Source organism: Acomys minous (genome assembly GCF_964271855.1).
Source record: "Acomys minous genome assembly, chromosome: 11".
NCBI lineage: Eukaryota > Metazoa > Chordata > Mammalia > Rodentia > Muridae > Acomys > Acomys minous.
In genome coordinates, this window is record NC_140492.1 from 5,494,526 (window position 1) to 5,509,185 (window position 14,660).

Sequence of the window (14,660 nt, forward strand, 5' to 3'; positions counted from 1 at the left end):
TTTTTAAAAATCAGAGTTAATTTCAGAAGGGTAAATTTTACATTTTCTATAGACGGAGGGAATTGCAGCCTGTAGAATTATCTCTAGAACCAGTCACCAGATTGTACTCTTTGCTTATGAGATTTTTGTCACTCATGAGAAAAGCTGAAAGCCAGACAAGGCAGTGAGTGTCACCCCTGGTGCTGGGTCCTTCCATAGGTTTCTGCGGTTTTGTTCTAGTGACCTGTGGCTTGTGTGTGAATCACCTACAGAGACACGTGCACACCCAAACAACTGTTATAACAAGACTAGACAACACTGCTAACCGCACAATCTGCGGTCACTAAGAGCAAGACAGTTCTCATTATTCCGTTGCAGAAATATAGAATCATTTAACCACAACGTGCAACGCACATACTGGCCATATTCATTTGCTGTTCAAATTCAGAATGGCCTATTTCATTAAAAGATGATGTTTCTTATATACCCAACCTAGTTCACCAAAAGAGTGCTGGCAAACATTAATCCGAGGCCTGAAAAATGGCTTCTTTTTATGTTCCGATATGTGTCAGCGGCCCTGGCTGCTTCCTGGCTCTGTCCTTTTGTAATGGAAGATATGGTCCAAACCTCTTTCAGGAGCCTCGAGACTCATCAATAACTTTATTAAAATGGTGTTAACATATTTAGGTACCGTGGCTGCAGTGAATATGATTGTTTCGTCATGAACCTTTAATCTTGCTAAAGAGAACTAGTTTATGGGAGAAAGCATTAGATATGATCAATAGGACAAGTGCTGTTCTCGTCACCGTATAGTTTTGGTGCCTGTAAATGAGGGCACAAAGGATGTGTGTGAGGATGTTGCCGGCTGCTCATATTTGTATTGAGTGATAAACACGAGGCAATATGCTACACCCAGAGCCCACCGTTACACTGATGCACTGTACAGTGGTAGTTCGGATGCTAACTAGATGCATGATGCCATGATTTGTCTGTTGTGGTGGAGCAAGAAAGCCTGAAAACAGTGATGGTTTGTCACCTTGCAGTTGCTCTGGGTCAGGAGTCGAGACACACTTTGAATTTCTGTCTCCGGGTATCACAAGGCTATAATGAGGGTGTTGGCTGGGGTTGTGGTCTCATCCGAGGCTCAAGTGGAAACAGATCCACTTTTGAGGTCATGTATTTGTCATCAGAAGTCAAGTCCTGTGGCTTCAAAGCGAAGGGGCTTGTTTCCTTGCGCGTCTTATTGTAGAAAGATGTCAGTTGGAAGCCTTGCATGGGGAGGTCTATCCTTAACTTGGGAACCGTTAGTTGTTCCTGGCTGTTTGAAATTCCCTAGTGTGGCTTCTTACTTCCTTAAGGCCAGTGAGCAGGGAGGGAGGAGGGAGGGAAGGATGAAGGGAGGGAGGGAGGGAGGGAAGGAGGGGGGAGAGAGAGGGAGACAGAGACAGAGACAGAGAGAGAGAGAGAGACAGACAGACACACACACACACACACACACACACACACACACACACACACACGGTGGGGGGGGGAAGAGAGAGAGAGAGAGAGAGAGAGAGAGAGAGACCCAATGGATGACACAATCATATATAATTACTAATCTTATGTGTCCAGCGTCTTTGCCACCTCCCATTGGCTGGCATTAAGTCACAGGTGCAGCCTACACAGGAGTTTGCAATTGCTGTGAGTCCTTGTGGGAGGGTCATGGCGGCCACTTCAAGCCAGTTCATCAGAGATTGATTTACAGGCATTAAGGGCAAGTGTTAACCTAAAGTCTATACAGCCTTCCTAAAGGAAGTCAGAATGCACAAACTGCTAATACCAGGTGTTATTGCTACTGCAGAAACTGGCCGGCTAGCCTTTTATTAAATAGATATAATATTATGTATAGTCTTTATAAAATGTTACACACACACACACACACACACACACACACACACACACACAAACACACACCATCTTTTTCCAGTGGCATTGGACCCATACAAACTAAACACTAGTGATTTCCCACTGTGCCAGCCTTTTGATGGCTGTTCAGTGGTCTAACCTGAGAAGTGGCAGTGAGGCTCTGTGATGTCAACAGTACAGGGACGCAAGTAAATGGAAAGAGTAATTTAATGTTAACCTACTGGCTGAGTATCAGCTTCACATCAGGCGTTGTATCAATCACATATGTGCTAGGGCCACATCAGGCCTTGTACCAATAATATACGTGCCAGCACCACATTGCTGCTATGATTCCAGCTCAAGGCTCAGACCTATGCCATCCCACCCAAGGTCTGCTGTACGCTGGCTTGCAACCCTAATTCTTGGCAGACTTGATTGGCTTGGGGTGTGCAGAAGCTCTGTGGGGCCCTGAGTGGAGTCTTGTTGCAATAGTGTAGGGCCTATCAGGAAGGGTGGGGGGACTTCCTAGGGTCTCCCTGGAATGTGCAGTAAGTGCTACAGAGGCAGCACAGCACAGCTCTTAACTGAGAGAGCTGAAGCTTTTCAGTAAGCGGGTGGCACAGAAGTAAAGCTAACACGTAAAATGAGGAATTAGGAGCCCAGTGTGTGCAGGATCTCACACTTCTTGTTTTAAAAAATAGTAACTGTAGCTATGGGATGGCTTAGTGGCTAAGAGCACTTGCTGCTTGTGCAAAGGACTGGCCTTTGGTTCCCAACCAGCCCTCTCAAGCAGCTCACAACCACCTGAAGGCCCAGATCCAACATACTCCTCTGACCTCCACAAACATCCACATGCACGTGTATACATACACACATACACACACATGCATGCATATGCACTCACACATGCACAGGTACATGCCCATTCACATGCATGCACACTTTTTTAAAAAGAAGGAAATGTGTGAGCAGGTATTCACCTTTACAGGGATTAATTCCACTGGGAAAGGCACAGATAAAAATCAGAAATTAAAACAAAGCTGCAGAGATAGTCTCCTAAAGCAAGCCATAACACAGCAATTCCATGTGTACCCAATGCCGAGATATACATTTGCCTACCCTGTATCCTTACTCTCCCCTGTGTTATCATAAAGTATCTGACTTATTTTTAATAACCAACTCAAGGGAAAAGTTTGTTTGGGCACATGGAGTGGAGAAGGCCATCCATTAGGGTAGGAAGAGCACAGCAGTAGGACTGTGTGGCCCTTGACCACATTCCTGTGGCAGGCAGGAAGCAGAGAGCTCTGATTGAATTACCTTCAAGGCCCCCATCTCCAAATCCTCTAACCAAGGCCCTCAAATTCCATAAACTCCCTAGACAGCGCCACCTGCTGGGACAAAGCGTTCACACACATGAGCCTGTGGGGGAAATTATGCATGCAAAGCACATCCATGGACATGCATGGTGGGGGAACGTTAAAGCTTGGAACAGCTCAGGCATCTGCCAATGAAAGAATGGACAAACAAGTTGGGTTATAACTATGCAATCGGATATCCAATGGCCATTAAAAAGTATCATCTCACACTCAGTAGTGTCATGAATCTCGAAGGATTCCGGTTGTAAGAGAAATTTCTTTCTTTTTAAAAAATATTTCTTATTAATTTATTCATATTACATCTCAATTGTTATCCCATCCCTGCATCCTCCCATTCCTCCCTCCCTCCCTCCCATTTTTCCCTTACCCCCCTCCCCTATGACTGTGACTGAGAGGGACCTCCTCCCCCTGTATATGCTCATATGGTATCAGGTCTCTTCTTGGTAGCTGTAAGAGAAATTTCACACACACAGTGCACGCTGTACGGCAGGCTGTATGTCTCCGTCGTTCAAAACATGCAAAGCAAGTGGATGATCACAGAATCTAAACCATGCTCATCCCACTCTAAATGTGGGAAGGTGCTTAGGTTGCTCTAAGCTGGGGATGCTGAGAGGAGGGAGACCCAAGGTGGGCATGAGCAAGGCATGAAACACAGCTTCATGTTAGGGGACAAGAAGTGGCCTGGCAGGAGGCCAGGGGAGTGAGCTTGGGTGGAGGCATCCGGGATGCCAGAAGTGCTAATGCTCCTGGGGAGACAGAGGAGAGGTTTTTAAGCAGGAGCCTAGGATGAGTCCCTCACTCTGGCCACAGGGCAGACTGCGAATAGAAGTGCAGAAGTGTAGACGCAGGTGAGCCCTGGGCAGCGAGGACCCTTGGCAGGCTGGGGGAAGTGACAGGGCAACTGTAGCCCTTGCCAGGGAGCCGAGCTCGGGGCATGATTCTGGCTGGGGACCCTGGGGGACGATGGGGAAATGGGGGTTGGTACTACCTGCTCTGGACATTTGAAATCTTAGAGATATGTGCTCCACCTGGCAGAGACAGTGAGGGAGTTAATGTGCCTCCACTGGGAACCGGTGACCCTGGTGTTTGCTCACCCTTAGGAAGGGCACCCTCACCCATGGGCACATGGAGGGGAGAGGAGGCAGGGAGCCACAAGCTTAGGAGGGCCGGTGTGGTGGGTCCTCTGTGAAGGCATGGCCCTTGTCACCTAATGAGGAAGTGAGGCACACCTCCCCAGTTCCTCTTGCTCTGAAAGCATCATGACATCTCCTTATTTCTCTGGAAGTGGCTCCACCCACCCATCCCTCTAAAAGTAAATGGGTTTCTCCTCCTAAGGATAAAAGAGGCCAACGTACTATCTATATCTATTCTGAATCTCAGAGGTTCTGCTGCAGTCTCGTGGAGGGTAGCCAGTGTTCACTGCAGTCACAGGACCCTGGGTCAGAAGGAGAGGCAGGTCTTGGGCTAGAGTGGGAGCAGAGACACTAAACTTTTAAGTAGGAACAGGCTCTGGGCACACCCACTGCCCAACAGCATAGCACAGGAAGCAACAGAGGCCTGGCTGTGCCCTCTGCTAAGACCATCCTGTGCATCACATGGTGAGGAGCCCAGTCTCTTTCTTCTTAGAGACAAAGAGGTGACTCAATGCAAAGCCTGCCCAACACCCTATGCAGAACATTTCACATAAATCCAAATGGAGACTAAAGCACATCTCTTCTTGTGTCTATCCAGTCATATTTATCCTCTGTCTCACTCATTTTTGGCCTAAATGTCTCTGAGTGTTGTTTCCATGGAGACACCGGAGTGGAAGACCACACTGCCCACCGGTTACAATCAGAAAAAAATGTTCCAAAAGGAAACTCCCTAAAATGCGTTCTTTCTTTTAAAAGCCTGATGCTGGTGGCACGGACCTACATTCTTCTTGGTGACATTTGTCATGGTTGGCTCTCTTCTACTAAGTGTCTAACCTACTTTGATGAAACTTTATACCTCTGGACAGATTTATGGATCAATTTTCTTGTCTGCAACACCCATTCAGCATAATCCCTTTTCTGAGTATTTTGAATTCTAAGAAAACGAAAACAAGAAAAGTAGATGCGTCAAAACTTCTTCTTTTTCCAGAACACATCATCTCTCCTGTGTCACAGCGATTTCTCTTCCTCTTTCCCCAAGTGCATGGCTAGCTTCCCCTCAGCACCCTTTCCTTTCCAGCTCAAAGCCCTAGGAATCAGCTCCCTGGAGCTTCCATTAATATCTCATGGCACAGTTACAGAATTCTGCCGAAATCCTGACATCCTGGAGTAAGCCAGGATGCACTGGTTGGAGCCTCCTGTTTCCTTCTGTTTTTTGAGGTAGCTGAAAATCCTTGGTACCCATCCTCGTGTGGCTGTATTGTCCAGTCCGAGTTGTACTCTGGCCTTCCCTCTGTCTATCTATGAACATCTTTCTTTTTTTGTAAAGACTCTTTAGACTAGGGTCTGTGTGTGTATGTGTGTGTGTGTGTGTATTCATGTACCTGTGGATGTAGGTGCATGTGTGTGGTGTGTGTGTGTGTATGCACATGTGCACACACGTGCGTGCGTGCGCACACATACACACACACACACACACACACACACACACACACACACACACACACACATGTGGAGACCAGAGGTTAGTATCTAGTGCTTTTCTCTTTCTATCTATCTTATGTTTTGAGGCAGGGTATTTTGCTGAACAAGGAATTTGCCAATTTGGCAAGAGTTTTTGGCCACAGAAATCCAGGAATCCTCCCCTTTCTGCTAGGATTGCAGGTGGATGTCACTCGGCCACGTAGGATTGCAGATGCATGTCACCCAGCCAACTAGGATTGCAGATGCATGTCACCCAGCCACCTAGGATTGCAGTACATGTTACCCAGCCACATAGGATTGCAGGTGCACATCACCCAGCCATGAAGGATTGCAGGTGCATGCCACCTGGCCACCTAGGATTGCAGATGCATGTCACCCAGCCAACTAGGATTGCAGATGCATGTCACCAGGCTACCTTTCTGTGGAAATGTTGGAGTTCTGAACTCACATCATTAGTAGGCACCTTACTGATCAAGCCATTTCCCTAGCCCCTCAGGGTCCATCTTAGAGACAGGTTGTCTATGTCCATGAAAACCCTCTTTCCAAATTCAGCAACATTTTAACAGATCGGGCTAGGTGATTTCAGCATAACTCCTTTATAGAGACACAGTCCACCATGTGACATGTGCATGACATAGTTCAAGACTGAGCTCAAATTCAAAAAGAAGCATGCCCTAAATTTATTTTTAAATGTTCAAGATCAGTGCATTTTTAAAAAGTATTTTATTTCATTTTATGTGTGGGAGTTCTTTTGTCCACATGTGTGTATGTAAACCATGTGTGTGCAGTGCCCACAGAGGCCACAAGAGGACAGTGGGTCTCCCAGAGTTGCAGTTGATCATGAACGTCCATATGGGTGTTGACTATCATACCTTGGTCCTCTGTAAGACCAACAACTGCGCTTACCTGCTGAACCAACTCTCCAGCCCATTTTAAATTTCCTTAATAAGCTACATGTTGAAGGTTTTATCACTTACGTTCTTCAAGGATACTTTTACTATCACCTAGGAATAAAATAACACGTCAGGGCTATAAGGAAAGCTCAGCAGTTACATGCACGCTTGTCTACACACAGCAACATGCATGTGTATGCACACATAGAAACATACATACACACTTATTTACACATACACAGGCATAATGCACACTTATACACACATATACAGACAATATGCATGCTTATGCACATATACACAGACAACATGTATGCCTATGCACACATGCACAGGTGTGCATGCACACCTATGGACACATGCACAGACATACATGCACACCTATACCCACATGCAGAGGCATACATGCATACCTATACACACATACACAGGTGTACATGCACACCTATACACACATACACAGGTATATATGCATGCCTATGCACACATACACAGGCATACATGCACACCTATGCACATATACACAGGTGTACATGCACACCTATACAAACATACACAGGTATACATGCATGTTTCTGCACACATACACAGGCATACATGCACACTTTTCTTCTCCTTCACATACCCCTTTTCAAGTATTTAATCAAATGTGTCTTGAAGTCTCATTCACGATGCTAAGAAAATGTTTTACTTCAGCTTTCCCCTTCCCACTTAAAAGTAAACGAAGAAATAAAGAGAAAGACCGAGGAGGGGAGGGAAATGCTGGGTGGAGAAGGAAGAAGCTAAAACGAGGTGCTGGTGTCCTTCCTCTTGTTCTCCTCCGCCCAGCTCCAATGAAGGGATTCTGAAGACTAGAAGGTTTTGGGGTACATGGTTACCAAGGCAGAGTGGCGCAGTAGCCAACAGCGTGGATTGGAGAGGGGCTGGAGTGAAACTGCCCCACTTACTCACGTGTGTCCTGTGCTTTGTGCCTAAGATCCAGGAACTTGGAGCTGGCTAGAGCCAGGTGTCCAGGACGCGCTCAGTAAAGCCCAGCTGGTGGGCAGGCCGCAGACAGGTGACGTGCTACCACACCTGTGGTCGCAGTTTGTATAGTGCTGTCTGTCCAAGTGTGCTTTAAATTTATAAATGATTTGGAACAGATAATATCTAGAATGAATAATATTTTTAATGAGCAGTTCTGGTTTTGTCCTGCTTTATGCATCTATGAAGATTGGAGACTGGAACATGTGACCTCGGCCTCCCGAGTCGGTGCTAGTGGGCAGCATCTGCCTCTGACACTGGTCTCCTTCGCAAAGACAGGCTTAGGCTCAGAAAGAGCAGGGACCTGGAAGCAGGCGGATTTGCATGTGGCTTTAGAAATCCCAGAACACTCCAGAGCTTTAGTATTCTCATGTTAAGGTGAGACTTGTTAAGCCCACTCCAACAATTTCTCCTTGCTTTTCTGAATAAATTTCGGTTTAAATAAAAAAAAAAACAAAAAACACAAAAAAACAAAAAACAAAAAACAAAACAAAACAAAACAAAAAGATCCCGGACAGCAGGGCCTTAAATGTTATGACTCAGACCTTCAAAAATGTCAAATATTGCTTATTTTCCATAACTAGTCACCATCTGCCTCAGCGCTTCCTTTTCTCACCGCAGAAGGGGAAACAAACCAAGCTGCCCGCCTGCTTGTGTGGTGTGAGCAGCTTAGTCCTGGCTTGCAGTAGCTCAGTCAACCCAGCTGCCTTTGAAAAATGGTCAGTCTTCTGAGGAACTGAGTCCAGTTAATTTGGGGTCTTCTCCCTCAAGGGTTATCAAAATCCTCATGTATCTATAGTCTGTCCTGAAATCAAAGTGGAATTTGTAGGTGCTAGAGCTGTTTTGGGGGCTTCTGAGTTATTTCTTCTCTGTACAACAGTCAGGAATAAAAAAATAAAATAAAACAAAATAAATAAAATAAGTAATTGTTTAAAGCCACGTGTCCCATGATCCCACAACTGTAAGATGCCTACAGTAGGTGAGTCAATTAACAAGGACAGAGGACTGCAGAGATAAGTACGTTAGGAGCTTTCACAGAGGACTGGGGTTCGGTTCCCAGCACCCACAGATCACAACTGCCTGTAACTCTAATTCCTGGAAGCGGGTGCCTCTCCCATCCTCTGTGGACATGTAGACATGAGGTACACATATGTATACCCAGGCACACACATGTTCACATAAAACAAAATGACAAAAGGGAGGCAAGAATAGATGCATAGTTGCCAAGGGTTGTGTGGGGGTAAAATGGAGAGTGACAACTAACAGATTTCTCTTTTGGTGATGGAGTATTCCAGAAGCAGGTCAAGTGATAACTGTACATTTAGAACATACCATACAGCCGGGCGGTGGTGGCGCTTGCCTTTAATCCCAGCACTCGGGAGGCAGAGGCAGGCGGATCGCTGTGAGTTCGAGGCCAGCCTGGTCTACAAAGTGAGTCCAGGACAGCCAAGGCTACACAGAGAAACCCTGTCTCGAAAACAAACAAACAAACAAAAAAACCAGACGCTGTTCAATTTTATATTAAAAAGAATGTTTTTTTCAGATGGGAAACAACACCTCAGTTTTCAAAAATAGCTCACCGGAATTTAAGCTTCTCTCTCCGTCTTTATTACATTTATTTATTTAATTGCAGGGGAGAGGGGTACAAGCCCTGGCCTGGGCATGGAGGTCAAAGGACAACTTGTAGGGATCAGTGCTCTTCTTCTTCTACGTAGGTCCTGGGAACTGAACTCAGGACGTCAGGATTGGTAGCAAGCATCATTTCCCACTGAGCCATCTCTGCCCTCATTGCTGAGCCTTGTACATAAGCAATTAATATAATTTATAAACAAGGACGGCTTTATTTCTTCCTTTTCAATATGTATGCTTTTTATTTGTTTTTCTTGCCTGACTGCAGTGGCTAGAATTCCACTGTCTATTTTGAATAAAAGACAATAAAGAAAATAGGCATTCTTGCTTGTTCCTAGTCATGGGGCGTAAGACTTCATCCTCCCATGGTAGAGATTGATGCCATGAGTCACGTTTATTCCCCATGTTAAGCAGCACACACTGGACCACCTTGTGATAAACATCAGCTCTTTGCAGGGTGGTGGGTTTTTTTTTTCTTGCCCTAGGCTGGGTTCAGGGAAGTGAGAAAGAAAAGTTCCATCTAGGGTGTCTTCCTTTACATCTTTCTAGTAGTTTCAAGCATGGGGCGCCTGTGAAAGTCTCCCCTATGAATTCTGTTTCTCTAGTCTTTGTCCCATACAGAAGAGACCAGGGCACCTCCCTCCTTCCAGAAGTCTGCAGAGAGTAAGGAGTCCTTTGTAATGTCCTCTCTGTGGTAGCCCTCAGCTGGGCTGGCATGGAGAGTCCAGTGGACCTGTCCCTAACATGCCTATAGAGAGGCCACAAGACATAAAACTTGCCTTTAGGAAAAAAAATATATTTATTCTCATGTTTCAAAAATTGTGGTAGGCAAATTATTGGCGCCTCTAGTGATCAAGACGCTGCTGCCAGTATTAATATGCTCTGAAGAATGGACAGCATGGCCTAGAAACAAGTCAGCTTTTAAAAACAATGCCCTTGATAAAGCAATAAGGCTCACTAATGCTACACCATCTGAACCCTTGAGCACACATCTTCTCAATATTTTATGTAGCAACACAAGTAGGCACGATGCACTTGTGCTGTATGCTACACAGCTGTGGCTGTCTCAAGGTGTGGAGCAGGTCCCAAGCATCCTGAAGTTTCTCCTTTAGTGCAATTCTCATGTTATTGTGTTAAGATTTGTTTTACCTATTTGCCTATTTGTGTGTCTGTGTCTGCATGAGTGTATGCATACAAGTGTATGCAGCGTGCACATACACGGAGGCCAGAAGAGGGTGCCTGAAACATATTGAAAACAAAAGCAGGTGTGAAAGTACTCTTGTCTTCTACTAACACAAGCATCAAAACGGTTTATGAAAAATGAAAAAAGTAACTCTTCATACATGATTTTGAGCAATATAATTACTTCTTTAAGAAAGACCACATTGTTTTGCAATATATGCTATTTATATTAATCTGTAATAGGCTTAACATTGTTACTAAAATAATAAGCATTTTAATCTCAATTTTATTTTTTAAATATGGTATTATTGATAGAAGTATTGTATGTGATCAAACAAAGCTTTTTTCGAGACCCCCCTAACAATTCTTAACTCGGCAAAGGGACACTGAGATTAAAAAGAGAACGTTTAAAAACATATTAGGCATTCTCGTGAGCTTTCTCGCTTGCATTTAAGGGTAAACTTCGGTATCTAGCAGATTGTTTTCTCTTCTTGCTAACTTGCGGTCACCCCTCTCCTCACTCACACATCTGGCCTGCCTTCCAAAGCTGAGCAAGCCATCACCTCTGTTCAGGGGTGTCTGCTTCCCCTGAAGCAGCAAGTGCTTCTCGTCCAATCTGCAAGAAACAAACAACAAAAAAAGTTTGCCGTATTACCACAATGGTACGGGTGCGAGAGAGGACTGTGTCTCCGGGAGCCGACAGCCAAGTGCCCTCACTTCTGCCCCCACAAGGCAGCGCTCCGAGGGTAACCAAGCTCCAGAGCATGGAAGGTTTCCCCAAGCATTAATATCCATGCATGCAAAGTGGCCATTTCCCACTTAGCTTGTGAGTTGTTAGCTGGAAAAACAAAATCTCTTATACACTGGAGACCAATGCTTTTCAACTTTGGTTATTCACTGGAAAGCATCTAGGGTGCTTTTTTTTTTTAAAAAGGACGAATACCTGGGCTTCACTCCAAGAGATTCTGATTTAAATATTCTAGGGTGTGAAGTAGACACCTGTACTCTAAAATTTCCCGGTGGATTTCAGTTGAGATAACTGAGATGGTGAGCCGTCAGTTAAAAGTGTAGAGTTTCAAACAAACTTCCCTGTGCCTGTGCATTCCTTTGTTCACCCGTTCACTCGTGCAGCGTCACTGAGTTAGCAGGTACTTGTGTGCCTCCTGTGCTCCTGGGCTCGTCAGGGTTCAGAGAGCTGAAAGGGAGACAGGGTCTCTGCTCTCACGAGGCTAACACAGCTGAGGAGAGATGGCCCAAGCGCCACCTGATTCTGTGTTAGCATCTGGAAGAGGAGCAATCACAGCAAAGGAACAGAGGGGCTGCACGTGTGGAGACGGGGCCGTCCTGAAGTCGCCTCTGACAGAACAAGAGTCTTAGGGTCATGATCTCCAGAGACGGATCCAGGCAGGATCCTACCTGAGGATGCTGAGCCACGGACAAGGAGCCCTCAGTGCTCCTGTGACAGCAAAATCTAGGGATGCCTGAAGGGACAGCACATCAGCTGGGGGGGGGGGGGAGAGTCGGGGAAGAGACAGAGAGGAGGAGGGGGAGGGAGACGACAGACATGGACAGGATTTGGGTGTGCTGTGTCTTTCATTCTGAGCAAGCCTGTAAGGTGCCATGGAGTGAGGAGCACAGGTACACCCTTCTGTGACATTGCCTTTAAAAGGCCACTCAGAAAAAGATGACATGGGGGACACCGGCCAAGGATAGGGTCAGACAAAAGAATTAGGGGGTGCTAGAGAGGGTTGAAGTGCTAAAAGCAGGGTGAGGCCTCTTCCATGATACACTGTAAGGAGGAGCTGGAGAAAAGCATCGATGCACTGGATCTGAGGATGCTGAGGAGCAGAGGCCAGGGTGGCTTCATCGCTCTGTGCCAGGCTAGCACCTCTGCTCCCTACACAAATCAGCAACAAAGGTTGGAAAAGGTATGGTTGCTTTCTACATTATGAATGAGAAACTGAGGCCAAGGGGGGGGGGCAGGGAGGTGAGTGAATGACAGCGAGAAAAGTATGTGAAGTATGTAGCAGCCACCAGCTCTTTAGACCCCCAGGCCCAGTGAACCTCCCGTGAAGCCACCGTGATGTGTAGGACCGTGGGCCGGAAGCTGGAAGTTCTGCAACCCAGCTGTGGAGTCAGGGCCCCTGGGATGGACAGACAGACAGCACACGCTAACTGTGCTCTGGGTGGCACGTCCTGGTGGCTGAGACCAGTCACAGAGGCCATGGACGTGGGTGAGGCTCCCCCTGGCACAGAATGAACAGGGGTCCTGGGAAGCTGGGGAGCACAGATCAGTGGGGGGGGGAGGGAGAGAGGGGGGGCAGACTCTGATCACTGTGAAGGTGAGGAGCCTAATATGTGAACATCCAGACATCAAAGTTGAAAGTCACACTTGGTTAGACCAAAGAGTTCAGGCGTGTTACGTGGGGGCGGGTGTTAGGCGGGTGGACTTGAGGAAATTGAGCAGTGGAGCATCAATTTGATAATTTACGGCCATATCATCAGAGACATTAAACACCCCTCTGATTGTCAGCGACCCCACAGCCTTCCAGCGCAGATAATAGAGATTAGAGAGATAGTAATGTGATTTCAAGGTGATAGTTAAGCTTATTAGGAACGCAATAATAAAACCTTCATGAAAACAGGTCAAGAATACAGTTCTAATTTAATAACAAGCTGGATTAATCGGCTCGTCTTTAGAAGAGGTTTCATAATCACGGAGCCTTTGAACTGGATGGGGGAGTTAACAGTAATTATTGTCAATAAGAACAGAGATCGCTTTGAAATAATAAGGCATTAAAATAAAGTGTAAAAGCAGCTGAGTGACTCCCATTTGTACAAAGCAACAGAACGGCTTGGGGCCAAATGTGTGCCCTGCCTAGGAGAGACTTGGGCAGAGCTGTTCGCCCACCAGTGTGGAGTGCACGCCTGCATTTGTGTTGTGGGTGTGGCTTAGACAAAACAACTCGGGAAATATCTGAATGCCAAACTCTCGATAATGCCCAACTGGTTCGGGGAGTTTAGAGGGTGTGCACCTAAGTTGGGGTTTTTAAGTTAGGCCTGCCATCCCTCACAATACTAGGTGGGGAATTGTGCAAAGAAAGGAGACACAAAAATAGCCTAAATATCCCCCGACATACCTCTCTCTCCCTGTATGTGTGAGCGTGTGCATTTGTATGTTTGTGTATGTGTCTGTCCCTTCAACCAGAAAAAATACCCCCAAATCCAAATGTGATCTCTCTAAGTAGCTTGTGGCCACACTGGATGGGAGTCCATGGTGGAAAATGCAGAAAGGGCCAGTTTCCCTATATGACCCCAGTCCAGCATGTGTCCCCAAAAGGGGAAGTATGGCTCTACTCCCCCAAACTGAGGATGATCAACAGGAATTGACTGTAAACTGATACAGCAAAGCTGTGCCCAGTGGACCCAGCCCCCCAAACCCAGGACCCCACATCATCCAATTAGGGCGGTCTTCATTTGCATGTAGGATGTACACCATCAGTGTAGCATGTGGGCTACCCCACGCTGAGGGAGGACGCCTCTACTGCAGGTTCTCTGGGGCCAGCAGCCTTTTGGTTATAGACATGCCAGCCGTGCCCTAGCTGTAGATGCAGTGAACTCTCCTTCCGCTGTGGTGATGTGATGGATGGGGTCACGCACCGACACACCGATGCCCTGACACATCTCAGGGGCAGAAGAAGGGACACGCAGACTCTGAGGCGTGTGCATCCATGGCATGTGTGTCCATGGCGTGTGCATCTATGCACCAAGCTTCTGCTGCTTTGGTGCAAAGAGCAGTCAGATGAGTGGCAGAGATTGGAACTGGAAGCATCTTCAGTTTGTGGATGCTCAGAGTCAGCAGAGCACAGAGTAGGTGTGGGGTGAAAGGGGATCTGGTCCAACACTTTCCATAGCTGCTGTTGATAGAACACAAGAGTAACATTACCATTTGTTGAGCGAGTGCATGTTCAAGTACCCAAAGTGAGTCTCAGAACGCAAAACAGTAATGGCAAAGGGACTAGTACTGGGATTCTGCAGGTGCTAGCATTCATAGTTATATAGATGAAATTATGATA